The 24,759-nt window shown below is 39.3% G+C and overlaps 1 protein-coding gene across 6 annotated transcripts in view; it reads right to left on the bottom strand.

The window, feature by feature from the left end:
* THADA (THADA armadillo repeat containing) overlaps positions 1–24,759 on the bottom strand; it is a 1,526,823-nt gene that overhangs the window by 522,986 nt on the left and 979,078 nt on the right. The window lies entirely within an intron of this gene.

The raw sequence follows: 24,759 nt of genomic DNA, 5'->3' as shown, positions 1-24,759 counted from the left end.
GGTTCCCAGCACCAGTGTTCTTTCCCTAAACTGTATGATTGTTCCATAATTCGCACCCCTTGAGGATCCCTGTAAGTCCCTAGTAAGTGGTTCCCCGGTACCTAGGGCCATGGAACTAAAGAGAGTCCCTAAGGGCTCTAGCACGAATTGTGCTCTAGAAACTGCCATTGCAGCCTGCGTGTCTTGGTGCAGAGAAAACCCAAGAGTCAACATGGCACAAACCCCTGTATACCATGCCTGCCAGCGCTACATGTAAGACACCCCTACAGCTGGCCTTACAGCCCTAGGGCAGGGTGCACTGTACCCATGTGAGAAATGCAAAAAGAACTATTGATGGACAGAATGCAGAACAATGTCATACATTCACCCCAGTACAGAGATCTGGGTCTAAATCCATCGTTTTTTTGCTCAGCATGCCATTCCAGTTTGGACCCAGCCATATGCAAATCAGTCTTGACCCTTTGCCCTATGGGAATAGTCCAGCCCGAACTGCCAGGCCAGATCCTCCCTGGACTGGAAACAAGCATCCTAGGACCTGTTTCGGGGTTTCACCCCTCTTCAGCCAGGATAGCTTGAATCCAGTGGCATGGAGAGCACCGGGACTCACGTCTGAGCACACCCGTCCCACTCGGGGTGACAAATGCAAACAGAACTATTGATGGACAGAATGCAGAACAATGTCATACATTCACCCCAGTACAGAGATCTGGGCCTAAATCCATCGTTTTATTGCTCACCATGCCATTCCAGTTTGGACCCATCCATATGCAAATTGGTCTTTACCCTGTGCACTATGGGAACAGTTCAGCCCGAACTGCCAGGCCAGATCCTCCCTGGACTGGAAACAAGCATCCTAGGACCTGTTTCGGGGTTTCACCCCTCTTCAGCCAGGATAGCTTGATTCCAGTGCATGGAGAGCACGGGACACACGTCTGAGCATACCCGTCCCACTCGGGTGACAAATGCAAACAGAACTATTGATGGACAGAATGCAGAACAATGTCATACATTCACCCCAGTACAGAGATCAGGGCCTAAATCCATCGTTTTTTTGCTCACCATGCCATTCCAGTTTGGACCCAGCCATATGCAAATCAGTCTTGACCCTGTGCCCTATGGGAACAGTCCAGCCCGAACTACCAGGCCAGGTCCTCCCTGGACTGGAAACAAGCATCCTAGGACCGGTTTCGGGGTTTCACCCCTCTTCAGCCAGGATAGCTTGATTCCAGTGGCATGGGGCACAGGGTCAAGACTGATTTGCATATAGCTGGGTTCAAACTGGAACGGCATGGTGAGCAAACAAACGATGGATTTAGGCCCAGATCTCTGTACTGGGGTGAACGTATGACATTGTTCTGCATTCTGTCCATCAACTGTTGTTTTTGCATCTGTACCCATGTGAGGGCACATCTGCAAGAGTGGATATGTCCCGGTGATATCTAAGTTTACCCTTAGATATTACCAGTACAAACAGAAGCCATAACGAGTACATGGGCTGGACACTCGTCATTACGAGTTTCCCAAGCACATGATGGTTTCACTGTACCCCAAGGTTTTTGGTACCAAACACCTTGTCTTAATAAACCTGCACTGATGCCAGTGCTGGATTTATTAATAAATGCACAGAGAGGGCACCTTATAGGTGTACCCTGAAAACTTACTGACTACTAGTGTATTGACTGTTCTTGACCAGCCAGCCACAAAAGACAGGTGTCTGACTACGTGGGTTGAGAGCCTTCGCTATCGGAGGACAGGAACAAAGCATGCTCTGGACGGAGGAGTTCACACCTCCTCCAAGCAGGATGGAGATTTCAGGGCGGGAAGCTTCAAAGGCCCAGACGCCTTTGTTATGCAACCTAGGCTTCTCCAGATAGTTGATATTCCCATCCAAAGTCCTGCTCGCATTTTTGGCAGCAAGACAGGTGGGTAAATTAGTAAGAATAGGAGGTGTGCCCACATTCAGCCTGCACCATCCCAAGGGCAGGCCAGCTGATGTGGACCCCACTTTTCCGATTCCTTCATGTTGTTTAGACAGGAATTTGCCCTTTAAGGTCAGGGTTATGACCACTCCACACAGGAAGTGGTCATATAGAGGGTGTAGACACCATAAAGATAGGTAGCCCATTGGCTACTACCTGTCACTCCCCATAATGCCCCTAAATTGAGTATTTAGGTGGCACTCCTGAACCCAAGAACTCAGATTCGACGGATCAACAGAAGAATGAAGAAGAGTCACTGCCTGGTGAGAACTGCAGCAGAACTTTGGACATTGGTGAGAACTTCCAAAACTTTGGGTAGACACCAGAACCAATTGGAGCCATGCCGTACCAACTCCGCGGTATCGAACACCCTGCACCAAACCCGGACCGTGAGTGGCATGCCTGCATCCTCATCGCACCAGGACCAAGCAGCCATTCAAGGGACGTCAACATCACCGAGATCCACTTCAAGAGTAGCTCAGCTGCATTAATTTCTCCTCTCCCAGCTGCTTGTCCCTGACCATGAGGTGCATCTTTGCGCACCCAGCCTAGCCGACCAAATCTCTCACTCTGCTACCGAGCCCCTGGGTCTGTGTACCGACAAACCGGTTGTGCACCCATGCTCCAAGAGTTCTTGCCACCTGAGCCCCCGTTTGGGCCCCCCCGGACTTGCCCGCAAGTCCCCCTGTGTAGCCTATTATAGTTCAATGCTACCGGTAGAACCCCGGTGATTCCAGAAAAACTTCTGGTAGTACTCTGAACCTTGAACCACTACTACTCCGATCCCAGAAGTTGAACCCCTGAAACCGACTTTAAGCATCTTTGGCTTTTCCTCCTTTAGGATTGCATTGTGTGTAAAAGTGCACAGGTTTAAACGCTTTACTTACCTGTGCATATTTTTATTGAAAACTGAACATGGCTTGAAATGAAGTTCTTGAGTTTGAAATATATTTAGAAAAAGAAGTGATATTGTACTAAATTGGTCTCTGATTTATTCTTTGAGTGTGTCTCGTTCATTGCCTCTGTGAGTGGAAGAAATGCTTAGCACTACCCACTGATAAGCCTAACTGCTTGCCCACATTACCACAAAAGAGAGCGTTAGTATTATCTACTTTAGCCTCTCTGCACACCAATTGGGGACTCACTGGACTCTCTGCACAGTGTACTTCGTTTTAGTACACCACATAGAGAGCCAACTTCCTACAATGTTTATCTCCATTTTCCAGTTCTTAGATCCCTGGCAGTGATAGATCTTGCTACCTGTGATTGTTAATGTTTTTAATGGTATTCTTTTTGTTTTTCGTGTATTTTATGCACTTTTCAGGCTGTCATTAAACAAGGTTTGACCCTGGGTCAGAAACGCAAAAGTATACGAGACTGACCCCAAATATGGTCCCTGTGGGACTGGGCAACAACGTAAATGCAGGACGCACTAGGGAAACAAACATTTGGGAGGCCACTGATATTACAGAAGTGGAGCAGCAATTAGTCAACCTAGGATACACCTTAGTTAAAAGAGCAATTGCAATGAAATGGGGGGATGCGGAAAGACCATCGCTAAAGATTTGGGCAGCGTAAATGGACAAATGTATGATAGCAGAAAAAGAAGTATATAAATCTAGCAGCTTTCCTAAGAAATGGGATAAAAAATGGAGCGAGTGGAATACATATAGAGGGGAATTATGTGTGTCCCCAACTGTGGAGATGGAAATGTCGAGAAAGGATGGGCACTCACTGATAACAACTGACTGAGTCATTGTGCACTGTTATGTTATAAGTAATTGTTACTATTCGATTGCCATGCATACATAACATTATATGTGACTATTTGATGTTTAAAATCAATGACAAGAAGTAAAAAAAAAAAAAGAAACGCATAAGTGGCTGATATATCTAAGTGACTTTGGGATCCGACATGTTTTTCATAAAGCATAAGTGCTATTGTATCCTTTTTTCTTAATTGTATGGTAACTTGGAAACATGGAAGGCCTCTTGGTTGATCCTTTCTTTAGTTGGGTATCCCACTTTAATCGCCCACTTGGGCTTGATTGTTTATTTGTGGATGCCGCCCTATCAGTATCCTAGGCTGATTGACCATGGGTTGATGCCGCCTACTGTCCCCATCTGTCATATGGAGTACTTGACAGGATCCCAGGGCCCATATCCTCAGTTTTGCCGGGCTGCCACTGATGGTTATACTATATAGACCCGTGTAATATATAGAAGTGTTAGGGTTGCGGTTTCATAAGCAGCTACGGCTGTGGCCCTTCTCTTGGTTCGAGAGCAACTTCCAGAAGGCATTAGCATATTCCATAATACGCATGCTTGCCCGCGCTTTATTGAGTTTTCCATGCGAAATGTTCACATACAACTTTTCTTAAAAAGAGGAATTCGATTGGAGGTCTTATGTATATATATATATATATATATATATTTTTTTTTTAATGTCCACAAAGTAATCACGGTCTCTCAGGAGACCAATTCATGTTTCGATTTTACTCCAGCAACGATATATATATATATATATATTACCTACTGGCGGTCGCCAGTAGGTAGTTATAATTAGGACCCTCTTACCATAGGAAATCCGCAACATTCTATTTTGAATAACTTTGGCGCCGGTCGACAAATCCTCGCAAATTTTTCAAAATAGGTGGGGCGCTACGCTCCGCTCCTACCCTGAAAGTCTCGGGGGGATTCGTCGAGTGGGGGCTGAGATAAAAGGGGGGTCCCAAAACGCGTTTTTCCCATGCATTTTTCCATAGGACCTTTAGACACAGCTACAGCCCGAACGGCTGAACAGAATTACTTGAAATTTGGCAGAGAGGTAGTCCTCAGGTCAAGGAAGTGCCTTTTGTAGGTGTGGTGTAAATCTGTTCAGTAGATTCTGAGAAAATAGCCTTTAAATCAATATATATATCTGAGCCAGCTTACGGTGCGCTTACCGTGCGCTTACCGTACGCGTACGGTGGCGTTAGATCTTAGTAAACATTCGAATCGGTCGAAACCAGGAAGCGGCGGCCGCCATTTTGTGTATTTCACTCAGAAAAAAAAGGGTGATAACTTGAAAAGGGGGCAAGGAAGAGAGTTACAGACCCCCTAACATTTGTAAGGGGGTCAAAGAAGGACAGAAAAGTACAAAAAAAACATTTATTGATTTTTTAAAAAAAATCGCGGGGTACGCGTACGGTAAGCTCACCGTACGCGTACGGTAAAAAATAAATAAAAAAAGAAATGAAATGCAGATTTAAGTGTTTAGATATTAGGGGGCTCTAAAAAGAGCCGTTGTGTTTATTAAGTGTTTTTTTAGTGGTACCTACAAGTAAGTACCGATGCAGAGTCTAAGGTTCAAGAGGAAGACTCTGTTCCCTTCATCAGTGAAGTGTACACCATCTCCTCTATAAATGTCTTGCATGTCGTAACGCAAGTTGTTGTGGTAAATGGAACCCATACCATAGTCACGGAGGAAAGCAGAAACAGATTTGTTGACGTGCTTTCTTGCTTTGTCAATCTGTGGACAAAAATGATTGGACCAGTTCCATTTTTGCCTTTGGCATATGTTAGAATACACAAAGGCAGTTTTAGGGAAAAGTGAAAACAGTTGTGCAAAGGTCTCCTTCATAAGCATTTCCAGACCTACCCCAGTCAAAGTGCCTAGGTCATTGCCACCACAGTGCACTATTATGAGGTCAGGGTGTTGGATTTGCATGAAGGATTTCACCAATGGCATCAATTGGTGCCACTTTAACCCTCTCTGACCAATCCATTTAATGTCTACATTTGGCAAAGCAAGGTCTCTCACCATATCTGTTTTCTCTGCATACTTTTCACTCCAGAAGACATAGCTGTGCCCTACAATCCACACTGTGAACATCTTAAAAGGAGAACTGGATGCCCTCAGGAGGTGTAATTCAGTAGAATGGTAAAAAGAAATGAAAGACAGTTTGGAAATGGAGGCATACATTTTTTTTTTATAAAAAAAAGAACTGATTGGCTGTTTCATACCATTCTAGAATAAAAACTAGGCTGTATGTGTAAATTTATAGAAGCATGTTTTGTATTGGTACAGAAAAATGTGTTACCAAAGAACAGTACTATGGATTTGCTGTTAGGTTTGAAAAGTCAAGCACTCCTGCTCTTTGGAAATGAAACATTGTGTGGCGAACTTCTGACCTAACTCCACACAGCAGTGTTCCATGAGCTGTTGCTATGGTAGCAGGCAGAAGTCAAGTTGGGGGAAGGGTACTAGGCAGAAGTCAAGTTGGGGGAAGGGTACTTTTGGAAAAGGGTTGGTTTTCAACCAATAGAAATGTGTGATTACATTTGAAAAAAAGGGGGAAGCACTGAGATTTGAAACTTACATGTATATGTGTGGAAAAAGAGAGGGAAAGTTTGCCATTATCTGGTTCTGCTGAGAGGAGAGAGGTGTACAGAACAGAGATCCTGGCTCTGATAATCTGCTGTTTGAGTGCCACATTTCTTTCACAACTAACTAATTTTAAAGGTGAGTTTAGAGTTTGAGAGGGGATGTATATGGTAAATTAAGAAATGAATAATAGAATTGGAATTCCTTTTGTTGAAGTTGTGTTTATTATTTTCTGTTTTGGGAGAAATTTAAATGTGAGGAACATGTAAAATAATATGGACTATGTTTTCACGATAAATTAAGGTGTACTGGTAAAAATAAGGAATACTTTAAGGTTTTGAGGTTGCACTCAGTAATGCAAATACATTCAGCATCAGTAAGGCTGGTTGCCCTTGCTGGAGTGTAGTGAGTCACCCAGGTTACACATGTTGCTGGTCTCAGAAAGCTGTTTGGTATTGCTCTGGTGATTTTACATTTGCATTAGATGGAAAGGGGGAGGTATTTTTTTATGCAGAAGCAGACTCTTAGCACACAGCCAGCTGCTTATCCTGTGGAATCATGGATAGTATTCACAACCGAGTGGGGTTTGAGGTTTCAGTTAGTAATGCAAATACATTCAGAATCACTAAGGCTGGTTGCCCTTGCTGGAGTGTAGTCAGTCACCCAGGTTACACATGGTGCTGGTCTGAAAAAGCAGTTTGGACATGTGCTTTTATCAGAATCTGAAAAGTGGATTCATAATGTGTCAGTCTGTAAAAGTACTTATCACTTGCCAAAAAAAAGAGTAGTAAGTGTGCTTTCAAATTGGCAAAGAAATTTCGTTTTGTGACTAATATGAAAACATGACTCTGTGTGCAAATAGGAATTACAGGCAGAGATTTATTGCGTATTGCTCTGGTGATTTTACATTTGCATTAGATGTAAAGGGGGAGCCATTTTTTTGTATGCAGAAGCAGACTCTTAGCACACAGCCAGCTGCTTATCCTGTGGAATCATGCATAGTATTCACAACCGAGTGGGGATTGAGGTTTCAGTCAGTAATGCAAATACATTCAGCATCACTAAGGCTGGTTGCCCTTGCTGGAGTGTAGTCAGTCACCCAGGTTACACATGGTGCTGGTCTCAAAAAGCAGTTTGGACATGTGCTTTTATCAGAATCTGAAAAGTGGATTCATAATGTGTCAGTCTGTAAAAGTGTTTATCACTTGCCAAAAATAAGAGTAGTAAGTGTGCTTTCAAATTGGCAAAGAAATTTCGTTTTGTGACTAATGTGAAAACATGACTCTGTGTGTAAATAGGAATTACAGGCAGAGATTTATTGCGTATTGCTCTGGTGATTTTACATTTGTATTAGATGGAAAGGGGGAGGTATTTTTTTATGCAGAAGCAGACTCTTAGCACACAGCCAGCTGCTTATCCTGTGGAATCATGCATAGTATTCACAACCGAGTGGGGTTTGAGGTTTCAGTCAGTAATGCAAATACATTCAGCATCACTAAGGTTGGTTGCCCTTGCTGGAGTGTAGTCAGTCACCCAGGTTACACATGGTGCTGGTCTGAAAAAGCAGTTTGGACATGTGCTTTTATCAGAATCTGAAAAGTGGATTCATAATGTGTCAGTCTGTAAAAGTACTTATCACTTGCCAAAAAAAAGAGTAGTAAGTGTGCTTTCAAATTGGCAAAGAAATTTCGTTTTGTGACTAATATGAAAACATGACTCTGTGTGCAAATAGGAATTACAGGCAGAGATTTATTGCCTATTGCTCTGGTGATTTTACATTTGCATTAGATGTAAAGGGGGAGCCATTTTTTTGTGCAGAAGCAGACTCTTAGCACACAGCCAGCTGCTTATCCTGTGGAATCATGGACAGTATTCACAACCGAGTGGGGTTTGAGGTTGCACTTAGTAATGCAAATATATTCAGCATCACTAACGTTGGTTGCCCTTGCTGGAGTGTAGTCAGTCACCCAGGTTACACATGTTGCTGGTCTCAGAAAGGTGTTTGGTATTGCTCTGGTGATTTTACATTTGCATTAGATGGAAAGGGGGAGCTATTTTTTTATGCAGAAACAAACTCTTAGCACACACCCAGCTGCTTATCCTGTGGAATCATGCACAGTATTCACAACCGAGTGGGGTTTGAGGTTGCACTTAGTAATGCAAATATATTCAGCATCACTAACGCTGGTTGCCCTTGCTGGAGTGTAGTCAGTCACCCAGGTTACACATGTTGCTGGTCTGAAAATGTTGTTTGGACATGTGCTTTTTTAAGAATCTAAAAAGTGGATTCATAATGTGTCAGACTGTAAAAGTACTTATCACTTGCCAAAAAAAAGAGTAGTAAGTGTGCTTTCAAATTGGCAAAGAAATTGCGAATTCTGACTAATATGTAAACATGACTCTGTGTGCAAAGAGGAATTACAGGCAGAGATTTATTGCGTATTGCTCTGGTGATTTTACATTTGCATTAGATGGAAAGGGGGACCTATTTTTTTTGTGCAGAAGCAAACTCTTAGCACACACCAGCTGTTTATCCTGTGGAAACATGCACAGTATTCACAACCGAGTGGGGTTTGAGGTTTCAATCAGTAATGCAAATACATTCAGCATCACTAAGGCTGGTTGCCCTTGCTGGAGTGTAGTCAGTCACCCAGGTTACACATGTTGCTGGTCTGAAAAAGCTGTTTGGACATGTGCTGTTTTCAGAATCTGAAAAGTGGATTCAAAATGTGTCAGACTGTAAAAGTACTTATCACTTGCCAAAAAAGTAGTAGAAAGTATGCTTTGCAATTGGCAAAGAAATTTCGTTTTCTGCCTAATTTCAAAGCATGACTCTGTGTGCACACAGGAATTGTTTTTAGATATTTAATTTGTGAAGGTGTTATTGTGATTTTCATTTATAGGAAAGGGGTTTATAGTATTTTAAGATTTGAAAAGATCATAAAAAATGTAGTAATATATTTAAATAAAATAAAGGAATTTTTTTTTAGTTTTTTTCAGGTATTGCTGAAGAGCAGTGAACAAAATTTAAGATGCCTACAAAATCCAGACTAAAGAAAGACCACAAAAAAAAACTATATTTGAAGACAACTGGAGGACCTAAGTTAGTTGGAGATCCTCATGTTGGGAAAAAGAGAAAATCTTCTGGTAAGCAGACAAAAGATTTTTTAAAGAACATCTTCAAAAAAAGGAAAAATGTACAAAATGTCTGTACTGTAAAGAATGTTTTCAATAGAAAAGAACAGGAAAAAATTGAGAATTTAGTTAATGCAAATATACCTTCTGCAACAATAAAGATTAACTTAAACAGAAAAACAGTGTTTAAAGAGATACGTAGAAAAATGTTTCAGAGAAGAGTTATGTCCACTTTGATAAAGGATGTGAAGAAATATAAGAAAAAGGCAAAATATTACAAGAGAAAAAAAGAAATTGAAGCCATTGCAGCAAAGGCATTAGAATTAAAAAGGAAACTATTCATTTTAATTTTGAATAGGATGCGTACATTAGATAAAATGTTTAATGTACTGAAATCACAAAGCAAAAGGAAAAGAGTAGTGAACAGAACAAACTTTTGTAAAGTGTTTTTAGGAGAATGGATGCATAGTTCAAGTAGTGAACCTTTTTTTAATGAAGAGAGTTATTTTCAAAGTAATAGTTTGCTGCATGCAGTTGACACCAGAGGTCGTGCTTATGAAGTGAAAAATGGTTGCATAATGGAGAAGGAGAAAATGGTTCCAAGAGATGAGGTACAAGTGATGGCGGATGAGGCTATGGGGAGACGTCCTAAAGCCCCAGTGTACACTTGGAATTGTAGTAGTATTTGCACTGTGCGTCAGGAATCTATTGATAAATTTCGTGAGTTTCTAAGAGAATATAGTAAAAAAAGTGTAAAACAGAAGATTAAGGTGCTTCAAAGTCTAGATCCATGTAGAGTGAGAGAGAATACTGGTTTGCAGGGTCATTCTCTGGCTTGTCTATCTAGAAAAGTGTGTAATAGTGTTTTCCATCATTTTAGGATGCTGGCTGTTCATCATACTGAAATGAGAAAGTTTGTGAGACGGTTGTATTTTGCTAAAAGTCCAGCAATAAAGTTAGATGAATTGAATAGGGCTCTGTTCCGTGGATCGGTATCAGATGTAGAGAAGGTTGTTGATGAAATTCAGTTTTGTTACTTTGGTCCTGAACAAGACAGTGCAGAAAAGGACACAGTAAATGAGGAAGAAGTGGAAGAGAATGTAGAACCCTCTGTAAGTAAAACATTTAATGATCACATAACAAAATTTGCAATAATCTCTAATGAAAGACCAAATATAACTTGTATTTGTTGCCGCAGAACTCATTATAGAAAACAAACTAGGAATGTTGATCTCTACAGAAAGAGTGAAAATGAAGATAATTATAAGTGGAAGGATTTTGCCACATATATATTTCTTGAAAATTGTTTTGAATTGGGTGAAGATCAGCGTATTTGTAAATACTGTTACAACAAGTTAGAGGAAAATAGAATGCCAACCAGAGCTGTACATAATAATTTAGAATTGGATGTTATTCCTGCCGAACTTTCTGAATTAAATACATATGAGTCTATACTTATTCAATGTGTTCATCCGTTCCAGACCATAGTACGTATGGAGCCCAAAACTGGTAAATTACCTCCTTCAGATTTACTGAGAGGTTTAAAAGGTAGAGTGGTGTATTTGCCCTTGGATTTGAAAAAAAATATGGAAACTATTGATGCAGATACTTTGGAAACTGAACCATTAGTTATTCTGGTTAATGGTGTACCTACAAAGAATAAGAAGATTTGGCAGGAGCTGGTAGATGTACGGAAAGTACAAAGAGCAAATTTGTATTTGAAAAGGAATAACAAATGGTATGAATCAATTTATATAGAAGAAGAAGAAGAAGATTTACAAGAAGACACAGAAACACCAACTGGACAAATTGAAAAAGTGGACAAGTCAAAGGAAGAAGAAATTTATGAACATTTTAGCATACATCCTCTTCATTCAAAAGAAGTTATGGGAGACAATATTGATCTGTTTCAGATGAAGAAAGCAAAAGGAACTCCCGTGAGTGTATGGGAGGAGAGCTTGGAAGCTCGATGTTTTCCCCAGCTGTTTCCTAAAGGAAAAGGAGGACGATACGATGAACGTCCAGAACAGATTCCAGCTTCTGAGTATCGGACTACAAGACTATATGCAGAATATCCCAGATTTTGACAAAGTATTCCTTATTTGTTCCATATTTTATTTGAAAGTGACTTGTCTGCACTATCTTATGCAGTAAATCACATTTTAAAAAGTGGAGTACATTTACAAAATGTGTCTGCTAAGGATTTTATGGAGAAAGTGCAGCACCGAGTTGATCATTTGGAAACACAACTGATCAATCTGATGGCTTGTCAGCGTGGGACAAATGAATATTGGTACCGACGCCATGGTGAATTAAAATGTATGTTACGAAATTTAGGAACACCAACATGGTTCCTTACCCTAAGCTGTGCTGAGTACGCTTGGGATGATTTACTGGATTTTCTACGAGAGGCAAATTCAAACATTAAAAACATCGAATACAAGACAGCAGGAGAACTGTGCTCATTGGATCCGGTTAATGTTTGCAGATATTTCAATCATAGATTTGAGGCTATGATGTCCTTCATCTGCAATAAAAAAAATCCACCTCTAGGAGAAGTAGTGGATTTCTTTTGGAGAAAAGAGTACCAGGCAAGAGGTGCTCCTCATATTCATATGCTGTTGTGGATCAAGGATGCCCCAAAGTTTGGAACAGATACTGATGAAGCAGTGTTATCTTACATTGAAGAATATGCAACATGTGCTATACCAAAAAGCACAGAAGAGAAAGAGTTAAAGGAGCAAGCTTTACGTTTCCAAAGTCATCGGTGTGGAAAATACTGTCGACGGAAATACAAGAGCAAAGATAAATACTACACTAAATGTCGATTTGGATTTCCTAGACCTGTTCTTTCAAATGGAAGAGTAAACAGTTTTATGTCATCTGTGAGACATACTATCACAAGAAAATCACCTAAGAATACCTACAACCTAAAAAGAAAAGAAGAATCAAAAAATATAAATGACTACAACCCAGTCATTTTATCCATGTGGAATGCTAACATGGATATACAGTATGTAGCTGACAATTCCATTGCTGTTGCTCGATATGTAACGTCTTACATTACTAAATCTGAAAAAACTGAATTGAAAGAAATGTGGGAAGAGATTTCTCATGAGAAGACTGTCAGTAAGAAGCTGTACAGTTTCAGTTTAAAGATGTTATTGCATCGAGAAATTGGATCCTACGAATGTTCAGATAGGTTATCTTCTACTCGAAATCAAGAAGAATAATTTGGGCAAGTTTAGGCCTTGCAGCAATGAGAAATCGGGTACTGAAATCTGTTGGAGAAATTGAATATTTGGCCGAGAATGACCCAGAAAGTACAGATATTTTGAAATCAAACATGTTGGACACATATTATCCCAAGAGAAGTCATCATCTGGAGAACATGTGTCTCTATGAAGTGCTGCAGAACTACATTTATTCACGGAAAGCCGCAGAAGACATCAACAATGGAAAATATAAAGTCATTGGTGAGGAAGGATGTTTGGTGAAGCAAACAAAAGGAAGTTTGATAAATCACAGGAAGCTGAGTTGCGACACTACTGACAAAAAGGAATTTTACTACTTGGCTCTTTTACAGCTGTTTAAACCATGGCGTACAGAGGATGAACTACTGGGAGAATTTCAAAGCTATGAAGATTCATTTAATGCTTGCAAAGACAGCATACAATGCAGTAAATTCACAACTTATCTGCAAATGTTAAATGAAGAAATTGAACAGGAAACTACAATTGCAGCAGAAGTAGCCAGAGACAGTTCTCAAGACAGCCAAAGTTCAGGAACACTCAGTCAAGATCCCCTAGGACAACCAATCGTTGAAAATGAAGCATCAATAGCCATGAATGAAGTGGAAACGGCTATGAATAAAGCTCAAGAAGAATTTATAGACTTACAAAATTTGGAAAGACAACTGAATGAAGAGCAGCAACAAATTTATGAAGAGATCAGAAACAAAATTGATCACGGATTTCTACATGAAAAAAAGAGTGCTCATGCACATCATTTCATCCAATCAGGATGTATGTAAGCGGACAAGCTGGAACTGGAAAACGTTTCCTAATAAAAGTCATCAGAAGCTACCTACAGCAAAAAACGGATTCTACTTTGTCTTGTGTGGTTACTGCTCCAACTGGGTTAGCAGCATATAACATAAAAGGAATCACCTTACATCATTTGCTAATGTTACCAGTGGAGCATGAGAACAAAATACAATACAACAAGCTAACTGGAGAAGCATGCTTGGAAGTTTCAAGAGTATTGAAGAAGATGCAAGTTCTCATTATTGATGAGGTGAGCATGGTATCAAACTTAATGCTTGCCTTTGTGCATTTAAGAATGCAGCAAATTCTAAGGACAGACTATGACGTGTTATTTGATGGAAAACATGTCATAGTTTTTAGGGATCTTCTACAACTTACTCCAGTTAAAGGACAACCAGTGTTTAATACTGTGACACATGAAGACACAAAGAAGTCATTGGGAAGCATCGGTAATGCAAATATTTGGTCCTTCTTTGAGTACACGGAACTTACTACTAATATGAGGCAAGCAAACGATGAAGAATATGGAAGTATTCTGAAAGATATCAGGATTGGACTACTCACAGAAGTTGGCAAAAAAGCATTACAGAGTCGGCTGCTACATAATTTATTTCCAAAGGAAGAAATAGTTGCAGAGAAGATATACAAGAACATTGCAGAAAAGAAAAGTGTCATCTGCTTAATGCCAACTCTACGTGAATGCTCAATATTCAATGAGGAGCTTTTAAAATTGGAAAAGGAAGATATCAGGAAATTGGAAGCAGTGGACAAAATTGAGGATGGAAGAATTACTATCACATTAACAGGCACACTGAAAAATAAATTGGATTCACTAGAGAAGAACATTTCCAAAACAGCTGGATTAGAAAAAAATCTATATGTTTGCATGAACTGTAGAGTATTTTTAAGGAGAAATTTGGATGTTGAAAAAGGTTTAGTTAATGGAGCTATGGGAAGAGTTGTGGGTTTTATTAATTATCAGAAAAAAGATGGAATTGAATGTTTAAAAATAAAATTTGATCAGATAGAAGAAGTTAAAGACATTTGTCATTGTTCAGTTCGTTTCATGCTTGTGAAAGACTTATATGTACGTAGGAAGCAGTTTCCGTTTTCTCTAGCATATGCTGTAACTATTCACAAGTCTCAAGGATTGACTGTAGATTGTGCTTTTGTGAACATTGGTTCAACTGTGTTCAAAGAAGGTATGGCTTATGTAGCTTTGTCACGAGTGAAAACATTATCTGGTTTATTCATGATAGACTTTGATGACTCAAAAGTTAGTGCTGATACAAATCGTGTAAAGGAGTATAATAGATTAAGAAGAACCTATGCTCCTCATTTAGGTCAGTATCCTGTGTTGGAGAAACGTGTAGTTTCTCGTAAAAGGAGAAATGAGAATATCTGTAATGAAGATGTAGAGAGGAGGAAAAAAAAGAGGAGTGATGTAATTGCAAGCAAAAAGAAAAAGGAAAATGAAGAAGAGGTTGTAGGATGTCATTTTGAAAATAGCTCTGGTGTCAACTGCTACGCTAATGTAGTGCTGAATGTTGCATTTTATCTGGAAAGTGTGCAAGAGCAGATAATAGTAAATTAGAGAAAAAGATTCTGTTCTGAGTTGAGTCTCCTTTTTCAAAAGCTGAGTAATGATAAAACTCAAATAGAAAGTGCTACTGAAATTAGAAAACTTTTAGATGTATGTTCAGGACGAACACAGTTTTCTCAAAATGTACAGCAAGACGCACAGGAATTCTTGATGTTTTTTCTTCAGGTACTGGAAGAAGAAGGGGTTCCCATTGAAAATATGTTTGGTGTCTCTTATAAATGGGAACATAGTTGTGAAAACTGTTACAATACATGTGGCTCTAATGTTGATTTTGAAAGATTTATTTATTTAACATTGCCAGAAAGTAAAACAGTCACTTTTGCTAAATTAGTTAAAGATGCTAATCATAGCATGGAATGCGGTGAGTGTCAATCTGAAATGTTTTCAACGTTAATTTTAAAGGAATACGGACAGTATGTAATTTTAATGATGCAACGATGTAAAGCTGATGGTTCAAAATTGGATACTTTAATAAAGAAGTTTACAGGACAGCAATTATCAATTTCAGGAAAAACTTTTGTAACAGTTGCAATAATTTTCCATGAAGGACCTACTGTTACTTCTGGACATTACACAGTTTATCTTAAATGTGAAAAAGGCTGGACACTGTGTAATGATTCCCAATTGATTTTCAAGCAACGTTTGCCTTTTGATTTAGCAAATTCCTATCTAATCTTCCTGAAACCTAAATTTTAGAGAGACTTGGCAAGATCTGTACAAAACAATTTTACCATTTTATTGGATTGCCATTGGAATTTTCAATAAAAATGATTTTACAAATTATCATTTGGCCTAATGGAAAGGTAACCAATTGTAATGTGGACTTTTTAAATTTTTAATGAAACTTTGGAAAACCAAAAATTTAGACAAAATCGGTAACATCTGCACAATTTAAATTTTGGAATGTTATTGGATTGCCATTGGAAATTTATTCAAAAAAGATTTTTAAAATTACTATTTGGCCATGAGGAAAGGTAAACAATTGTATTGTGGACTTATTTAATTATTAATTAATCTTTCGGAAACCAAAATGTTACAGAGAATCGGTGAGATCTGTACAATTTAAACTTTAGAATTTTATTGGATTAACATTGGAAATTTAATCAAAAAAGAATTTTAAAATTACTATTTGGCCTAAAGGAAATGGAACCAGATGTATTGTGGAGTTATTTGAGATACATTTTTGTGATTATACTTCTGAAACAAAAATGTCAGACGGTATTTTAAAGAAATAAGTATTGATATTAGATGATATTTTTTAGGAATATTATGCATTTCTATAATGTTATGTTTAAGTTAAAAGAGATTCTGGGCTTTTTTAAAACAATCTTTGAGATTGTTATTTTTTTTTTGCCCGCTGTTAAATGATGAATGCAATTGCTTTCATAATTTATAGTGAAATGCAATATATTCTGAAAACAGCAAAAAAAAGGCAAAAATTTTTTGGGGAAAATATGTAACTATGTGTACTGTATTATAAAATGTTTTATTAAATATTAATACTTTTTTCTTTTTTTTCAGATTGAGATAGAAAATTTTCGAAAACTTGAACCATTTTTAAAGCAATTAAAATTAAATTTAAATTAATAAATAATTTTTTGAGTGGGTATGGTAAGTCAAAAATTTCATGGTCCCTTTTTTCCACTTCTCCACAATCACATTTTCAGTTTTTCATTGTAGTCTCTCAAGGACCTTGTAATGTGATAATTGATTTTTAGTTTAAAAAAAAAAAAAAAAAAAAAATTACGTGTACGGTAAAAAAAAAATACAAAAGTTTTATTTAAAAAAAATATAAAAAAAAGTTAAAAGGTAAGGTTGGCTCTTAAAAGAGCCGTTGTGTTCATGCAGGGACAGAGGAAAGAAAGAATGGGAATATTAGTCGGTACGACAAATGTGCTGATCTATTAAATTGTTCACTAGGGCAACACTGGTCTCCCTATGACAAATTAGATCATGACAAGTGGCACACCGAATTAAAACCCTCGCAAACCGATGGTTGGTTTCCAGAGGACTAGAAAAAGGAGATGCTCCCCCCACAGATGAAGGGCTCAGCTGACCTACCGAAGATGGACTCGGCCCTGCAGATGATGGACCAGGCTGAGCTGCTGTGGATGTGCTTGGTTGACTTACTGAAGGGTTACCTTCAGTATGTCGAGCATGTGTCCTACCGTGTACATCTTGAAGGTGTCTCAACATGGTGTGATTCCCGAAGGAATACTTCTTGTTGGGATTCCCTCTTGAAAGTACACGGCCACAAAGCTTACAAGTCACTAAGGGTGCATTTACCTTTTTCTTGTCCTCTGGAAAAGAAAAATACTCCCATATGAAAGAGCTCTTTTGTTTCCTCCTTCTCTGCCTCAAGGTAGTGCTGCTAGCCTCACTCTCAGAAGAGTTCTGCTGTTCTGCCATCGTATCACAAAGACAACTCAGCTCCTTCTCCTAAGGGATCACAAGCAGAAATGAGGGGAATGGGTGTGGTGTAGGAGAGTTCTAGAACTGAAAGTAGTTTCAACCAATCAAAAGTTGTGTTTCATGATCACATGACCCACCGTGCGCGTACGTTACGCTTACGGAGCGCTTACGGTAAAAGTACGCATGCGCGTAAAAAAGACACGCGCACGCGAGCATGCGCAAAACAGATACGCCCCTTCACTTCCGCGTAACATGCGCGTGCAGCGTACGCGTTACGCGCTGCGCGCGCGTGACGTAGGTCTACGCAAATTGCGTGAATGAACGCAAACAGCGTAGAAATCTAATGTAATGAAAGCAAGACGTGCGCTTACCGTACGCGCACGTTAAAAAACATAATAAAAAAAAAAAAAGGGGAAAAAAAACCACTATGTTATACTAATAAATCTTACCTGTTTAGTTTAAAAAAATGGAAAAAAAAAATATATTGTAGAATTTTTAAAATGTAACCATAGTCTTTAAAAAAGGATAGAAAATTAAAATAAAAATATGTTAAAAAAATTGAAAAAAAAAAAGAATTAGCATTTAAAAAACCTTGCAAATTCACTGAAAAAACCATGGGTTTCACACACGTTATAGTTAGGAATTAGCATTTAAAAAACCTTGCAAATTCACTGAAAAAACCATGGGTTTCACACACGTTATAGTTAGGAATTAGCATTTAAAAACCTTGCAAATTCGCTGAAAAAACCAAAGGTTTCACACATGTTATAGTTAGCTGGACATTTCACTCGTAAAAAACCAATGAAATTCCCCCGTTATAGTTAGTTCAGCTAACTATAACTCGCGCGCCCGCAATGCACTACTGATGACGTCACATATTACATCACTCATGACATGGTCACTGACATCACTCATGACATCACTGATGACATCTCAAATGACATCACTGATGACATCACTGATGACATCATCCAGTGAATGTGTGTTTTTCTGAAAATTAAATATGTTTTATATATGTATATCTCAAGGTCAATGAAAGAATAAATGGGTATATAAGTGTCTAAATGGATGCTTTGTTTTTGAAAAATTTATTGTGTAACTGACTGATTAAGTGTATCATAGTGAATACATGGCTTACTGAGTAATGTTTAAATATGAAAATATCTGTATCAGTCTCTCACTTTGTGTATAAGTGGCTGCATGGGTTGGTGAGTAGCTTCATGGGTGTCTATATAGGTTATTAGTTGTTTTTTTGAGTATCAGTCTGAGTGTCTGTATGGTTCGGTGGGGGGTATTATGTAGTGCATAGGTGCATGAATGAGTGATTCACTCTTTGTATGTGTTGAAGACAGCATGTGTGCAGGACTGTATGGGTGGATGAGTGTGTGTATGGGTGTGTTAGTGAGTGAATGACTGTCTCAATAGTGTCTTTATGAGTAACTACATATCTATTAAAATAGTATATGTGACTATTGGTGTATATAAGTGAGTATATGTGAGAGTGAGAGATTGAAAGAGTTCCTGTATGAATAAGTATGTGTTTCTATAAGTGATTGTTTATAAGACTAAGTATGTGTAAGTTTCCGTAGAAGTAAGTGTGGTGGTGTGTGTATAACTGTATAAGCTAATAAATGTATGTTTGTTTCTTTATTAGCATGAGTGAGTATGTGTGAGTAACTCTATGGATGAGTGGCATTGTGTAACAGGATGTATAGGTGTATGAGTACATATGATGAGTGAGTGCATGTATGAGTGACTGTATAGGACTGTTGGTGAATGATAGGATGTGTATGTGGTTCTTAGAATTACTTAAGAGGTTCTTGTAACTGGTATTGGTATGTCCATTGTTTTAAAAATTTTAGTCTCTATTTTTGAATGTGTGTATCAAAGGTTATATTAGGGGAAGAGGAGGTCTGCCACTCTATCACAAGGATGATGTCATCAGTGATGTCATCAGTGATGTCATTTGAGATGTCATCAGTGATGTCATGAGTGATGTCAGTGACCATGTCATGAGTGATGTAATATGTGACGTCATCAGTAGTGCATTGCAGGCGCGCGAGTTATAGTTAGCTGAACTAACTATAACGGGGGAATTTCATTGTTTTTTTACGAGTGAAATGTCCAGCTAACTATAACATGTGTGAAACCTTTGGTTTTTTCAGTGAATTTGCAAGGTTTTTTAAATGCTAATTCCTAACTATAACGTGTGTGAAACCCATGGTTTTTTCAGTGAATTATATATATATATATATATATATATATATATATATATATATATATATATATATATATATATATATATATATATATCAGCACAAAGTCCCGTAGTAACTGCAGCCAGCAAGGAACACACGGGCACAGACCTCAGTAGCAGGTGTAAAATCCAGAGTTTATTCAATGCCAAAAATGGTCCACATAACGCGTTTCGGCCGCCGACCTGCGGCCTTGATCACATCAATCAATATATATATATATATATATATATATATATATATATATATATATATATATATATATATATATATATATATATATATCCGGCTCACTTCTCCGTCACGCCCCTTCACTCGCGGTCGGGTGTTTTCTCTGCGGCGACGGACACCGCACTCAGTCAAAGCTCCGGGTACAAAGGCACCAGCACTCACGGGAACAGTTGTCCAATTTTACTTTATTGGACCAGCTTACAGCAAAACGCGTTTCAGCTATCGCCTTCGTCAATTGCTAGAGGTAACAACTTCTCAGTGGACATAAATACTCCATTTACAAACATAGACAACAACATAGGACTTGATTCAGTCCACATTGGCGGCCATTACTAAACATGCAAACAAACTTCTCTATTTGCGATACAATTCTGCCCTGGATGGGCCTTTCAAAAACATCACACCCTGGATGGGTTTTGTTCTGTCATATGTTGAAAAACAATTTCAATAAAAATAAAAATAATAATAATACAGCATAATCAGGATCAATATACAGATACTTCAAACTACAGGTGGACAGCCAACTCCTCCCCACTATTCAGACCAAGTGGCATTTTGGTCTGTACATCAATGATATACCTGGATTCAAGTTTCCTTAGTTGTAACTGTCTGTCACCCCCTCTAACATTTAGTGGCACATGATCCAGGCAGAAAAAACTTAATAAATCCCTATTGCTCTGTTGAAGGGATTCAAAGTGTCTTGCCACTGGATATGACACATCCTTATTGTGAATAGCCCTCATATGTTCCAAAATGCGTACCTTGGTTGGGTGAATGGTGCTCCCTATGTAATATAAACCACAGGGGCAAACCAGGCAGTAAACTGTGAAACTGGTATTGCAATTCATCAGTTTATTGATCTTTCTGGGAGACTTGAGACCTGGGACTTTGTAATGTGTTGTTTTCTTGCTGTTTCTACAAGCCCTGCATTTTAAGCACGGATAAAAACCAGTTATTCTCCCAAAGGGTGGTGTTATCCTCTCTTTGTTACAATGGCTTTGTACTAGGTCATCACGTAGTGTTCTAGCTCTTCTAAATGTCAATAGTGGTGCCTTAGGTATGTCTTTTCCTAAAATTGAATCCGTTTTTAGGATATACCAATTCCTTCTTAGTATGTTTCTGATAACCTGAGCATCCTCAGAATAATCTATAATTATCCTGAATTTGTTGTCAATCTTACTTGCTGGTCTGGTGATGTGATCCTCACTTTCAATCAAATCAAGTCTAGACTTCATTTCTGCTTTTCTGACAGCCTCATTAAGGATGTCCTGATGATAACCTCTTTGCTTGAACCTATTCATGCTTTCTCTCGCTGCTGCTTGATAGTCACTATCTAGGGAGCAATTCCGCTTAATCCTAAGGAGTTCACCATAGGGTATACTACTTATGGTCTTCTCAAAATGGCAACTCCGGGCATGCAATACAGAATTCCCCGCGGTCGGTTTTCTATGCAAACGAGTGCACAGTCTACCTTCCATGGGGAACACCACTAAGTCCAAGTAGTTCACACATTTATTACTGATATCCCCTGTGAACCTAAGGTTAAGGTCATTGTTGTTAAGTACTTCAACATAATCATTTGCCATTTGTTCAGTTCCATTAAAAACAATGAACAAATCATCAATGTATCTTGTCCAACAAATGACTCTTTGAGTCCAACATGCATTGGTCTCCGCCCAGGCCACCTGCTCCTCCCACCAGCCCATGAACAAGTTCGCGTAGCTGGGGGCGAAGCAGGTCCCCATCGCGGTACCACGTATTTGTTTAAACAAGACATCCTGAAACAGAAAAATGTTATTGTGCAGGCAGAATCTCACAAATTCAATTATCATTGTATTATGTTCTGCCAAGTTAATTGGCCGATCATTCAGGAAGTGTTGAATCGCCTGCATTCCTTGGTCATGGTTAATGCTTGTGTATAGACTAGATATGTCGAGGGTCATCATTACAAAGTTATTTTCCCAGTGTACATTTTGTACTCGTTTCAAAAAATCCTTGGTATCCTTGATGTAGGAGGTGAGTTTAGTGACTGGTTCAGACAAAAAAGAAATCTACGTACTGAGACATGTGCTCAGTTAAACTTCCCAAAGAGGAAACAATTGGGCGTCCGGGGGGCTTAACAGGGTCTTTATGTAACTTTGGTAAGTGGTAAAATGTTGGAATTTTCGGATGTCTACATTCCAAAAAGCCATATTCTTCTTTAGATAACATCCCCTTATGGTACCACCTATTCAGAAGATTCCTGTAAGATGTTGCACTGCTTTCAAATTCTTTACGTGTAATCTTCATATAACTGGATGTGTCATTAAGTTGGTTCAGTGCTTCTTTCTGATAGTAGTCAAAAGTCATCAAGACGACCTTACCCCCCTTGTCGGATGGTTTACAGATAATGGATTTATCATTCTGTAAATCCTTGATCGCCTGTTTTTGTTTCGCGGTAATATTGCCCCTCCTTCTGTTGTTCATGTTGCTTCCTCTTAATTTGATCAAATCCTGTGTCACTGCCTCAGTGAATATATCAATGGAGTCAGCTGGCATCATCGGCACAAATTTAGACGTTGGTTTAAATGGGCTACCTGGATTGATTTGAATAATCTCCGATTGATCCACACCTCTCTTTGCGATCAGTTGTCTGGGGTCACCCTCGTGCTGTAGATCTTCCATGACTGCCAACGTTTCTAAATCACCAGCTGTAAGATTTTCCATTTCACTGGTAGATGGTATTTCTTTCTCTTTTGTAGATTTTTTGCCCTGAAAATATTTTGCGAGTTTCATTTTCCGCGCAAATCGGAACAAATCAATTTTGGTTTGCGTGTATTCAGACCTCCTTGAGGGGCAGAAACTTAATCCATATTGTAAAACTTTTAATTCCACCTCCGTTAGTATTCTTGGTGTTAGATTTACCACTGTAAGAGACTCTGATGTTATCGTCTCGCCCCTCTCCTGCTCCGGGTGATCCGATGCGGTGCTGCTGCTTGCTCCAGCCGCCCCTCCTTGTTCTGCGTCTGCTTTTTTCCTTTGTGGCATAGGTTTGCCTCTTCCACCTCTGCCCCATGTTTCCCGGATAATGTGAAATTCCTCGTGAAAAGTTGTCGCCACTGCTTCTTCAGCACGCCTTATTTCTCTCTCATCACTACTCAACTCAGCATCAGTAACTTCTGATTCTGATGTATCGCGTTGCTCAGTTGTTGTTTTGCCTTTGCGACTGAGTAATTGTCTTCTCGGTAAATCATACCTTTTGGCAAAGGTCAAGACGCGTCCCTGCTCATAATCGCGCTCGTCGCGTTCGAACTTGCTTTGTTTCCTTTGCCTGATTTTGAGTTCATAGGTTGTAATGCGTTTTTTCATACCCTCCTTGAACTCCTCCAATTTACTCTTGTCGCATTGTTTTTCAATCTCCCCTTCCAATGTTATAATCTCCTGTAGCGTGGTGTCCCTGTCGCTCCAGGCGAACTTGATCAATATCAGTAACATGCCCTTCGAGGAGGCAGCTGTGTGCTCTGCCCATTCCTCCAGCAATTTGGGGTTCGGGTTTTCATAGGCAGGAATAGTGTAGATTCTGAGACCACGAGGGACTCTTTCCACATCGATATAGTGCTGCAGCGAGGTGGCCTCCCACCATTTCCGTATTTCGCGTTCGTGGAGTCTTTCTAAACGCGCAAACTGTTCCTTCAGGGGATCGGACCCGCGGGTCCCATTCCGTCCGCCGTCACCATCGCTCCCACCTGAGCGAGTATCAGTTCTCTTTTTGAATATTTCATTGGCCACTTCACGTCGCGCCTCTACATTAAACATAGCTCTTCTTTAAATTCAAAAGATATCTGCTGTGTGTTCCATCGACCTGCCGCAGTTCAATACATAGCTATAACGATTGAATGTCAATTTCCTACCGGCTCCGGAGATCCTTCCGCCAAGTACGAGTCCAAACGCGAAGAGGTTCACGTCTTCCTCTGCTCGGCTACAGTAGCGGGCTCTCCATGTGGTGAAACAATGTTGCAAGTTCGTTGCGGCGGTGAAGAGGAATTCAATCCGGCTCACTTCTCCGTCACGCCCCTTCACTCGCGGTCGGGTGCTTTCTCTGCGGCGACGGACACCGCACTCAGTCAAAGCTCCGGGTACAAAGGCACCAGCACTCACGGGAACAGTTGTCCAATTTTACTTTATTGGACCAGCTTACAGCAAAACGCGTTTCAGCTATCGCCTTCGTCAATTGCTAGAGGCAACAACTTCTCAGTGGACATAAATACTCCATTTACAAACATAGACAACAACATAGGACTTGATTCAGTCCACATTGGCGGCCATTACTAAACATGCAAACAAACTTCTCTATTTGCGTTTCGGCCGCCGACCTGCGGCCTTGATCACATCAATCAATATATATATATATATATATATATATATATCTTAATTATACTTACCTGCGTGATAAAGGCATATGAGTAGTAAAAGGCATATGAGTGGTAAAGGTACGTGCTGTAAAAAATGTGTGGTAAAGGCATGCAAGGTATTTGGCAGCATTGTAATGTCATACAACTTTCAGTACATGGATTCCCAATAATATTTCTTTAGTTTTAATTGCAAACGCCATGTGCTTGACACAAACATGCCTCTGCCCAAAGCATCAGAGTCAAATCAAATATGTCTCCCAATAAAGAGGGCTGTCTCTTCTTTCTTTCAGTGGCGGGAGGGCTCTGGTTTAATAATCTGTTAAAAAACAAGATTATTTAAG

This window comes from Triturus cristatus, chromosome 6, assembly GCF_964204655.1.
Source record: "Triturus cristatus chromosome 6, aTriCri1.1, whole genome shotgun sequence".
In the NCBI taxonomy this organism is placed as follows: domain Eukaryota; kingdom Metazoa; phylum Chordata; class Amphibia; order Caudata; family Salamandridae; genus Triturus; species Triturus cristatus.
The sequence above is the reverse complement of the archived record's forward strand: the minus strand, read 5'-3'. Positions and strand labels throughout refer to the sequence as shown.